We start from the raw sequence: 10,519 nt of genomic DNA, 5'->3' as shown, positions 1-10,519 counted from the left end.
GCTTACCCATCTCATAGTCATCTGCTTCAGGGATCATGTGAACAAGAACTTTTTGGTTATAATCAAACAAGGCTTGGAGTGTTGGTGTTGTCTATGTGTAGAGGGAGGCAAGGACCAGGATTGTTCACTAGTCCCTCAGTCTCTAAGAAACCCCCGCCCCTACCTAAAACCCCAGCACATGCTCTCCTGCCCCTACCTAAAACCCCAGCACATGCTCCCCCTCCCTACCTAAAACCCCAGCACACGCTCTCCCGCCCCTACCTAAAACCCCAGCACATGCTCCCCCTCCCTACCTAAAACCCCAGCACACGCTCTCCCGCCCCTACCTAAAACCTCAGCACATGCTCCCCCTCCCTCCCTAAAACCCCGGATAAAAACCCCTACCTTTTTCTCTTTGAGGAGGTGAATCTGAGTTCTAACTCCCATCTCCCCGTCTGACTGCCTTTCGATAGTAAACCTCTTTCCCTGCCACAAGCCTGGTGTTTCTGTTTTTTTCTTTATTGGCCCTACTGTGTGGCAGCTAAATGAACCTATGTTTGTGTTGGGTAACAGTCACCATGAGATGAAGGGCTGCGAGGTCATCCTAGCACAGGCTTCGGGTGCCCGGCGAGGCTGTTTCACAGCACTGTGTGGACCTTTGTACTGACATTAAGCCTAGGCAGCTCGATTGCTGGATTTGCCTGTTAGACCAGAGAGAGGGGTCCCAAAAGTGTGTTTACAGGAGGCAGCCAGGGGGCAGTGTCAAGCCATAGCTGGGGTGGGGAGGGAGCCGGGTGGGGGGAGGGCTCTACTACCCCCTCCTATGAGCTGCACAAACACCCGGCTACAACCCTGAAACTGCCTCTCCCTCCTGGGGCCACACCTGGCCCTGTTTGTTGCCCGTTCCATGCCCTGCCGACCACGGCTCAGTTTCTCTTCCCCTTACTTCTTCCCTTCTGTCACCCTAAATTCTGGTTTAGGTCAAAGTTAGGATTAACTTTAGCCTGAGGGTTCTCAGGGGTGGCCAGCAGGGCCACCAGACCTCACTCCACCCTGTTCCATCGCAGACCTCACTGCCCTTCCAGGTTCAGAGCCTCTGCGCCCAACCGCTTCATCCAGGAATCTTATAGTTTCCCAACAGGCTGGCCCTTGGGACCTCTCACCCAGCTCCTCCTTGAGCAGAGGGGAAGGCTGGAGCCCAGAGAGGGAAGCCATTTGCCCAGGGTCACACAGCATGTCAGAGGCAGGCCTGGGGCCCAGGAAAAGACAGCAATAACTGGGGTTGGTGAGAGTCAGCATGGGCCAGGCAAGTCACAGGCATTGTCTCCTTTAATCTCCAAACCCACCCTGTGGGGGAGACACTCGTTATCACTCCCCTGTACAGATGAGGAAACTGAGGCCCACAGAGGGGAGGCAAATCACCAAGATCAAGGGCTGAGAAGGGCTGATCATGGGTGGGAGAACCCCTCCCTGTCCAACCCTGGGGTCTGGGCTCCCACCACAGAGTCTGCCCCAGGCCCTTGGCCAGCCGGCCTTCCCTCCTCCCAGCTATGGGGTGGAGAGGGGGCCACTGGGTCCACTCTCGGGCCTCCTTTCTGCACTCCAGAAATGGGATCGGGGCTGGGGAGTGATGGAGGGAGGTCACCCAATGTGAGCAGGTCGAGAGCTTGGCAGAGGGCAGCATTCCATATAGACACAACCCAGTGTGAACTCGACCAGATCCCTTTCTCTCCTGGCCTCAGTTTCCCCATCCATCAGATGGGAGGGCCCAGACTGGTAGTAAGGACACCCAGGAGCTGGCTCTGTCTTGCTCTTGGGGATGTTAATCATTTTGAGCCTCAGTTTTCCTACCTGTGAAATGAGACAATGATCCTGGCTGTCAGCCTCACGGAATCCGTGAGTGGTTTAGCCAGACAATGTGTGTCTCCGTGTTTTATAAATGGTACAGGGACAGTAGGCCACTCAGTAGTGTCTCAGGGTGCAGCTGCCTTTTGGAATCACAGATCTGGTCAGGGCTGAGGCCTTCAGGGCCTCTACCACCAGTCCCACCTCCTCGGAACCCCGTCCTTGCCCACCTGCTGGGCTTTGGGGTTCTGGACACTCTGGCCCACTGGTCGGGCCCAGCATGTGCGTTCATGCCCTTGCCCCACCTCGCCCCTGCCTGCAGCACCTACCACCCATCCGCTGTCCACCCCAGAGAACTCCCATGCACCTCCCAGGGCCCCGCCCTGGGCCTGCCTCCCAGCATCCTCTGCACAGCCCCTCTCTGCCTGGCGGTCACTGTCTATGTCCAATTCTCCTTCCTCCCCGGGGCAGGGCCCAGCAAAGTGGCACAGAATGCAAGGGCATTCTGTGGTGAGCAGGATGGTGGCCCAGGTGGCACGGGAGACAGGGGTCTGGGGTCTTCGAGGTGGCGGGGTCAAGGTGCCTTAATGGGGGCCTGGGTGCACCAGCCGAGGGGTGCTGTAGTCCCCCTCTGTGTCCCTGCTCATGCTGCCTCCCGGGATGCCCTTCCTCCCTCTGCCCCTCCAGCCTCAGGGGCCCGGCTCCCAGGCCCTATTTTGAGGTGGCTGAAGTTGCTGCTGCCACCAGACCATCTTTGCTGACTGCACAGGACTCTCAGTGCCCCCCACCCCTTGTCATCTTCACAGGAGGTCTCATTTGTGCCATGAATTTGAGGCTACATGTGGATGTGGGAGATCAAGATTTGGCCACCCTGAAATATATCTCTTTACCTTGATTGTTTTCTCTGAGGGACATTTGACCTCCCCCACAAACTGCCTAAAAAATTTAAAACAAAAGATCTGTTTCAAGAAAGAGTTATTATCATGACTGCTATAAAGATAATGTAAGATAGAGGTTACAATAGAAAAGGCACCAACAAGCCCATCTTATCGAGAGTTCTGTCTCTCTGGCCACATTCTTTAGATGGCCCTGTGAGGAGTTGCCAGACAATCATTTACAAGGGAAGTCTCCATTTGTAAAGGTATCTCCCTCTCTATATTGGGAAGAGGGGAGATGAGCTCATTTCTAGAGACTTATCAATGTAAAAGGTAAGGGCTTGGGGCTGCATAATAAACCTTACTCTTGTTTACTGTGCTTTAGTGGTAATCTCCTATAACTGACTCCCCCAACCCCCAAAATCCTCCTTTGTCATTGGCTGAACATGGTATTTAAGACGAAAATTTCTGCTATTGTGTTGAGAAACGCAGTGCCCCTGCTTTCTCCCATGTATATATGTTATTAAACTTGGTATTATTTTCTCCTGCTAACCTGTCTTGTTAATTATTTGGCCAGCCATACGAACCTTAAGGGAAAGGGCAGAGGGAGATTCTCCCTCTTCCCCCGACATGGACAAGTCTCCTCAGGGCACCCAGGGCCACAGCCCCCTCCCTACTCCCATGGTGAAAGAGTAGGCGAATTCCAGGCCTCACTTGGGCCTCAGCTGGACCAGTCCCACCCTGCCTGGGACGTGAGAAGCCAAGAGCCCCACACAGCCCAGGCCCCCAGGAGGCCTCAGGGATGGTGGACGGATGGTCAGACGAATGAGTGACCAATCTCTGTGCTTCCGGGCTACGCATTCTCACTCCAGACCCTGGGATCCCAGGGCAGTGATTATGAGGGGACACATTTCTCTCCCCCTCCCCATAGTTGGCCTAACCCCCCAGCAAAGAGTCCCAGGTCTGGGGGCAGCAGGTGAGGTGTGACCCACAGTGTCCCATGTCCAGCCCTGGCCAGCCCTGCCCACCCCGGGCTCCTGTGAGCTCTGAGCACCTGGCTATGCCCCACAATCAGCTGCAGCTCTGCACCTGGAGTGTAAAATGCTTCCTGGGGGGGCCTGAGGAATGGGCAGGATCCACATGACACAAGATTCTGGAGCAGAAGGTGCCCTTCCAGTGATCTTGAGACCCTGCCCAGCTCAGCCTGGTCACAGGGGCTTGGGCGGCCTTGGTGCTGGGATGCAGGACCCTTCTCCAACCAGGCTGCTGGAAGCTTCTGGAGCTGGACTGCCTCCCTCTCCAGGGAGAGGGAGTCATGGGCTGCCAGGCTGGGGCCAGTGTTGGGCTTTTCTGGCTATTTTGGGCATCAGGGACTCTTGGTTTCGCCAGGCCAGCTGCACAGGGTGAGGCCGTGAGGCCTGTGGGTTGCCCAGGGTGCTGGCCTGAGGCCGGGTGGGGCCAGAACAGCCCAACGACAACAGCAACAGGCAGCTGCAGAGACGAGCAAACGCCCGCTTTCCATCTGACCCTCCCTCCCTTCCTCCCAGGGAATGAAGTTCCATTATTATCAACTGGCTACAGAGGGGAAACTGAGGCCCTAAGCCGCCAACATCAGCTGCAGGGGCCTGGCACGGCACGGACCTGGCACGGAGTCAGGGCTCCTCCTGGCCCCTGGCCGCCTCCAGCTGCTCAGACACTGACCCTCGTGAGACCTGGGCTGGATGCTTCCCAGCCCCCTTACCCCCAGTTTATTTTCTCCACGGCACAGATCCCATGTCCTGCCCGACACCGTTCACTATCCATTAGGTTTATTCCCGTGTCCCCCAGACGTGAGTGCTCAGAGCAGGGCTGGGCCTGGTTGCCCACCACTGTGGCCCCGCACACAGTAGGTGCTCAGGAAAGAGATGCTGAATGGGCAGCGTGGCTCTGGACAGTGTCTACACTGGAGCCTCATCCACACTGGGCCTTGGTCCACACTAGAACTGAGTTGGAGCCCTGTCTGACCAGGGACACCTGAGAACAGGGCTCACTTGGCTGGTCTGGGGTCCCACCTTTTCCAGCCTGCCCTGTCCTGTGGCCCCGGGCCCAGCGCCCCTTCTCTCAGAGAGCCGCTCTCGGCCACCGGGGCCACGGCGGCCCTTCTGTCCTCTGTTGGGAGCCAGGCGGGGGTCTGGCTGCAGCTTCCTCCCTCCCCTCGGGACAGTCAGGAGAGCCCGACATCTCCCCATGCGGGCTGGACACTGGGCGGACGGAGGCTGCCCTGTAAGGACCTGTGTGTGGTCCAGGCCTGGTGCCCAGCACAGCCCGGGCACAGTGGACACTCAGTGGACATCAGCCCTTATGTGAGATGCCCCCAGGCAGGACGATGAGGAGCAGGAGAGGCCTGGGGTGTTGATGTGGCCACAGGAAGAGGGTGTCACCACGAGGGGGTGGCCTGTGTGGAAGCACCCATGGTGGGTGCCCTGGTGGGTCATGCTGGCCGTCAGCTACTCTGTCCCCAGAGTGGACATGGGGGTGTCTTATGACCCCAGCCCTGTGACGCTGGCCACAGAAGTCACGCAGCCCCTCTGCTGACCCCTGTCCTTGCCCTGAGACATTCTCCCTGATTCTTGCCTGTTTCCCTGGGGACAAGGGCTGCCCAGAGGACTCGTCCCTCGCTGGTCCTCGCACATGCTGTGCTGTCACTGAGTGTGAAATGGTGTGGGGGTCACACTCAGGCCTCTCACAGGCTGGGCTGGTGTGAGCTCACACTAGGGGCTCCCAGTGGGGGCAGTGGGGACCAGGAACCCCATAGTGACCACCTGGGTGTGGCCCTTGGTGAGGCTGCTGACCCCCATCGTGGTGCCTCTGTCAAGGCCAGACCCACAGAGCACCTGATGGCGCTGCACAGTGTGCGGCTCGGCTGACCTCAGGCCTGGGGGCTGGCCTGGGGCCTCCCTCCATTACAAGGAGCGTCATTCAGTCATTCAGCAAACAGTTACTCCGAGCTCGGACGACCAAAATTTATCATCCAAACTGGGACATTTCTGGGAGTGGAAGGGGAGCTATTAATAACTACACTAGGACACAGGTGTGAACTGGGAACATCTGGGGAAATCCAGGATGCAGGTCACCCCGGAGCGTGCCCTGGGCCCGGCCTTCTGGGGAGGCCTCACTTGTGGGATTCCTGCCAAAAAGGGTTACGTTTGCTGTGCTGCCGGGTGACCAGCTGGCTTTTCAGAAAACCTGATCCGAAGACTGGTCCTGACCCGACCCCACTGCCCTCGGTCACGTCACTGTTTGTGTCACTGAGCCCAGCCACAGCTCCTCAGGGTGACCTTGTGGGAGCAGAGGTGCCCCCAGACCATCCAGAGGGAGCAGGTCCTCACAAGGTCTCCTGCATGAGGCGCCCCTCAGGGCACTTGCCCAGCGGTGCTCTGGGGAGACCAGCCGGCCCAGTCTTGTGGATGCTGGTTTGGAATGCTCCACTGTGTGCAGCCAGGGGCACCGGGTGACCTGGCCCCGCTCCACCCACACGCCCCACTAGGAGCCACAGGGAGAAGGTTGGTGTGCAGTCAGGCCACGGATGGGCCCGGGATGCAGAACCTGGGTGGGGGCTACAGAGACCCTGAGAAGAGGCTGGCATGTCGGGAGAGAGGGGCGAAGGAGACCACTTAGACATGTGGACTGTCATCGTGCTGCGTCATGTGTCACTAAACCAATGGCCATTACATGGGACAGTTGACCGTTTCGTGGACAGCCCTGAAGCTGTATTGTCAAGGTGGCTGGAAACCCGGGTTTGGACCTTTATGTTGGGAAGTGGCTGTCATCTCATTTAGGGGCATCAGGGCCTGGTTTGTCTGTTTCCTGGTAAATGTCTGTGTCCCCACAAGACACAGGCTGGGGACAGACCCCCTTCCCACTGCTGCTGGGCTCAGTGAATACTGGGGGGTGAAGGGTGAAGGTGTCACACTTCCCAGGCCTGTCTGGGCCACGGTCTCTTGGTGCCTTTGCAGGCCTCATGGGGCGGGTGGGCAAAAGGGAGAGTCACCCCGCTCAGCTCAGTAGCAGTTCTCAGGCCTCCCCCAGAGCCCCAGCAGTCCCCCTCCCTTCCTCCAGGGCCCCTCTGCCCTCATCTACCAGGGGTTATTCTGGGCTGTAGAGGAAACCACCAACCTCCCTCCCCCTCAGCCCTGGCCTCCAGCAAGAAGGAGGCCCAGGAGGGAGGAGACTGCCGAGGATCGCACACCCAGGCAGGGTGGGGCCAGGCCAAGGCCCCTGTCTCCGGACCTGCCACTCTTCTCTGCTCCATGAGGTGATCGCCCAGCGCAGATCTGCTCAGTGCCAGGGGCCCTCATTCACTCAAGGCTGCCCTAGCTCTGAGCTGAGCAGGGCAGGCCCAGTGCATCCATCACAGTCAGTGTCCCCTCTGTGAAATGGGCAATGACAGCCTTAACAGGGACTTCAAGGATCCATGAGGGACAGTGACATGCCCAGAGAGGTGCCCAGTGATGGCATTAGGGAACATCTGCCATGTCAGGGCTGGGTGGGCATCCTACAGACGATTCTGTTGATTCAGTCTTGACCTAAGTGTGCAGGGAGATGCTCGTGCTGCATCAGACGCTCCCTGGGCTGGGAGCTGACCTCACGGGCTAGAGGACAAGGGTGGGGGTAAGCAGTGGTCTCTGTGGCAGTCCCCTACAGCGTGTGAGCTCTTCTAGGGCAGGTGGTCCTCATCTCCATGCACCCACCCCAGGCCCAGAGCCATGTTCACTGAGGGTTTGTTGAATGAATGAGTGAGTGAGTGAATGAATGACACATCACCCATGGCTGAGGAGCCATGGAAAGAGCTTGGGGGGCAGGTCAGCCAGCAACTCACCGTGTGACCTGGGGCAGTGCCCCTGAACCCCCATCTCCTCTGCCCCTGCTTTGTATGGGAGCCTGTTGCCCTCAAGGGGCCGGTTGACACAGGCTCTGACGTTCTCAGATTTCAGGCCTCCGGGGCAGCTCAGACTCAGGATGATGGAGGACTGGGGGCCTGTCGAGGCAGCCGCTGGCTGTGAGGACAGGAGCATGGAGCCTGCATGGAGAGCTTGGGGCTCGAGGAGGGAGGAGGCCTTCGGAGATCAGGAGCGGCCAGCTCCTCCCTGAGCCGGCAGGCCTAGCGGACCTGGAGCGAGGGCTGGGTGGGAGACTCCTGGGCCCGTGGCTTCGGCGACCTGCAGCTCCACAGCCTCCTGCTGTGCTCCAGAGGGCCCAGCTGCCCTTGTGGAGCCCACCGACCCTCCCGCCGTGTCCTCGCTCCTCTCCCTAAGCAGCCGCTGCCTGAGACGCAGAGGGACAGGCGCCAACCCACACACGCACACCCTCGTCACACCCACAGCCCCAGACAACCCTACACACACATACAGTGACACTCCCACTGTCACACTCACCCACGTGCCTGTGTCGACCTTTGCTCTCAGAGCGCTGAGAACAGAGGGCTGAGGACCCCGGGCCCGCCACCCCACAGAGCCTTGAGGACGCCTCTGATTTCTGGAGGCAGAGGGGTCTGCGTGCTCAGCACCTTCTCCTGGCGCAGCACAGGCACGGCCTTCTCAGGAGGGGGGCGACCTCGGGTCAGGGCACCTGGGTGCCCGCCGTCTGTGCGGCCCTGAGCACCTGCGGGACATGGCAGGTGGCCTCAGCTCTGGGGCCCTCTGTCTCCTCTCTGTAAGGTGTGGGCGGTGGTCTGGAGAGCCTGTGAGGGGCCGTGGGAGGAGCAGCCCCTCCTCGGGAGGCCCACCACGTGGTGGTGACTCGCCCTGAGCTCCGCTGGGGTGGGGCGCCCACCGCGGCCAAGCGGTCCGGTTGGGCCAGTGAAGAACCACCCGACCCTTTCGGACCCAGACGCTTGATGGTGTAGGTCGACAGAGAAAGAAAGAGCAGCCAGAGGGGCCAGTTCCCCGTGGCCCTGAAGGCTGCGACAGGACGCCCCCTTGTGAGGAGCCCGTGCCATCCTGCAGCTGGTCCTGACCGGGTGACGAGAAGCTGCCTCCTGCAGCCTCCTGCGGAGACGGGGTGAGCCGAAACGCCTGGGAGCTGCCCCTCAGCCCCAGCGCTCACCCGGATCAGCTGTGCTTCCAGCCGCGCCTACGAGCAAGGTCAGGGAAGGTCACGAGGGAGGAGCTGGGCCTTGCAGAGGGGCAGGCCTCTGTCAGGGGGTGGGGACGGGGAATGGCATGCCAGCACGGGGAACAGCAGGAGCAGAGGTGTGAGGCTGTGTGGCCTTCGGTGGTCTGCGTCATTCTGCTTGGTTCCGTTGGAGTGGAAGCTGTTGGGGCAGGTAGAAGCAGCAGGAAGCGCAGCTGGGGGTGGGGAGGGGCAGTGCTGAATGGCCTTGTGCTTGGGCTTGGCATTTGGACTTGGTCCTCGAGACTGGGATTGGGCTGGGCAGGCCCCTTGTCAGAGACCCACCACCCCACCCCCTGGCACCCCACCCCCTGGTGTTGGGGCAACCCAGGGGAGCCCCGCGATGATACTCCCCTCCCAGAACCGGACTGAGGCGGGGTCTCCAGGAAGAGGAGACCCTCTCTCGGCCCCTCCCCCGAGTGCCCTAAGCCTGATTTTGACCCAGAGGATGGGGAAGGGGCTTGGGGAACTCAGCCACTCTGACCCAAGGCCCCTGTCCCCTCAGTCCCTCGTCACCCCAACAACTCTGTCCTCTTAGGCAGTGGGTCCCGAGGTGGGGCACCTGGGTCCAGGGGGGCTCGGAGCTCTTCTGGGAGGAAGCTGGACTAGTCGGGAGGGCCTGGCGGGAAGCTGGGGTCAGGAGCGGAGATCTGGAGTCTGGTGGCCCGGGTTCCAGTCCCTGCTGTGACCTCGGGCAGGTCACTCAGGTCTCTGGGCCTTGGTGTCTCCATCCGTGGGACAAGGATCTTAATAGGATCTTCCTCCAAGGGCAGTTTGATGACCGAGAAGGAAGCCTGGAGAGCAGTTAGCAGTGGCCAGCGGGAAGAGAGGCCCCGAAGCTGAAGCTACAGTCCAGGCCCTTCCCCGTGACCCTAGGGGGAGAAGGGGCCCCAGCAGGCCAGGGAGAAAGGAGGGCTGGGCCTGGGCTGGGAAGGCCCCAGGAGTGGGGATGGGGCCGGACGCAGAGGGAGAGGAACATGGGAGAAGGTGTCTCAAGTCCTGGGGTCTGGGAAATGGGGCTGTGGTCAGCAAATAAGCCCCCCCAGCGTGTCCACATCCTAATCCCCAGAACCTGTGAGCAGGGTCCCTTACCTGGCCACAGGGATTCCGCGGATGCGGATGTGGTGGAGTTAGGGACCTTGAGATGGGAGATGATCCTGGAGCGTCTGGTGGGCCTTCTGGATAGTACGGTCTTTCTAAGGGAAAGACGAGGTGGGAGGGTCAGAGTGAGAGAGGATTGTGGCCATGGCAGCGGAGGTCGCAGAGAGAGGGAGAGAGGGAAGATGCTATGGTGGGGCTTTGAAGTTGGAGGGAGCGCCCTCGAGCCGAGGAATGCGGGCGCCTCTGGAAGCGGGAAGGGGCCAGGGAGCGGGTTCTCTCCGGAGCCTCCAGGAGGGCGGCCTGCCGGCTGCTTGATTCTAGCCTGTGGTGCTCGTTTCGGACTTCTGACCTCAGGCCCGTGAGAGAGTAAACGCGTGAGGTTTTAACCACCGAGTCTGGTGATTTGTGACAGCAGCCACAGGAGACTAAGGCAGGAGCCGAGGGAGAGGCTCACCCAGGACGCTCACAGGGCCCCTCCAGGCCCACCGCCCCCCGGGACACGCGCCTGACCTGCTGCCACTGCCCCATCCCCCAAAGTGCGGTGGAGGAGCCGGAGCCCAGGACCAAGC

This window comes from Diceros bicornis, chromosome 35 (assembly GCF_020826845.1).
Source record: "Diceros bicornis minor isolate mBicDic1 chromosome 35, mDicBic1.mat.cur, whole genome shotgun sequence".
NCBI lineage: Eukaryota > Metazoa > Chordata > Mammalia > Perissodactyla > Rhinocerotidae > Diceros > Diceros bicornis.
Note: the sequence above shows the minus strand (reverse complement) of the source record.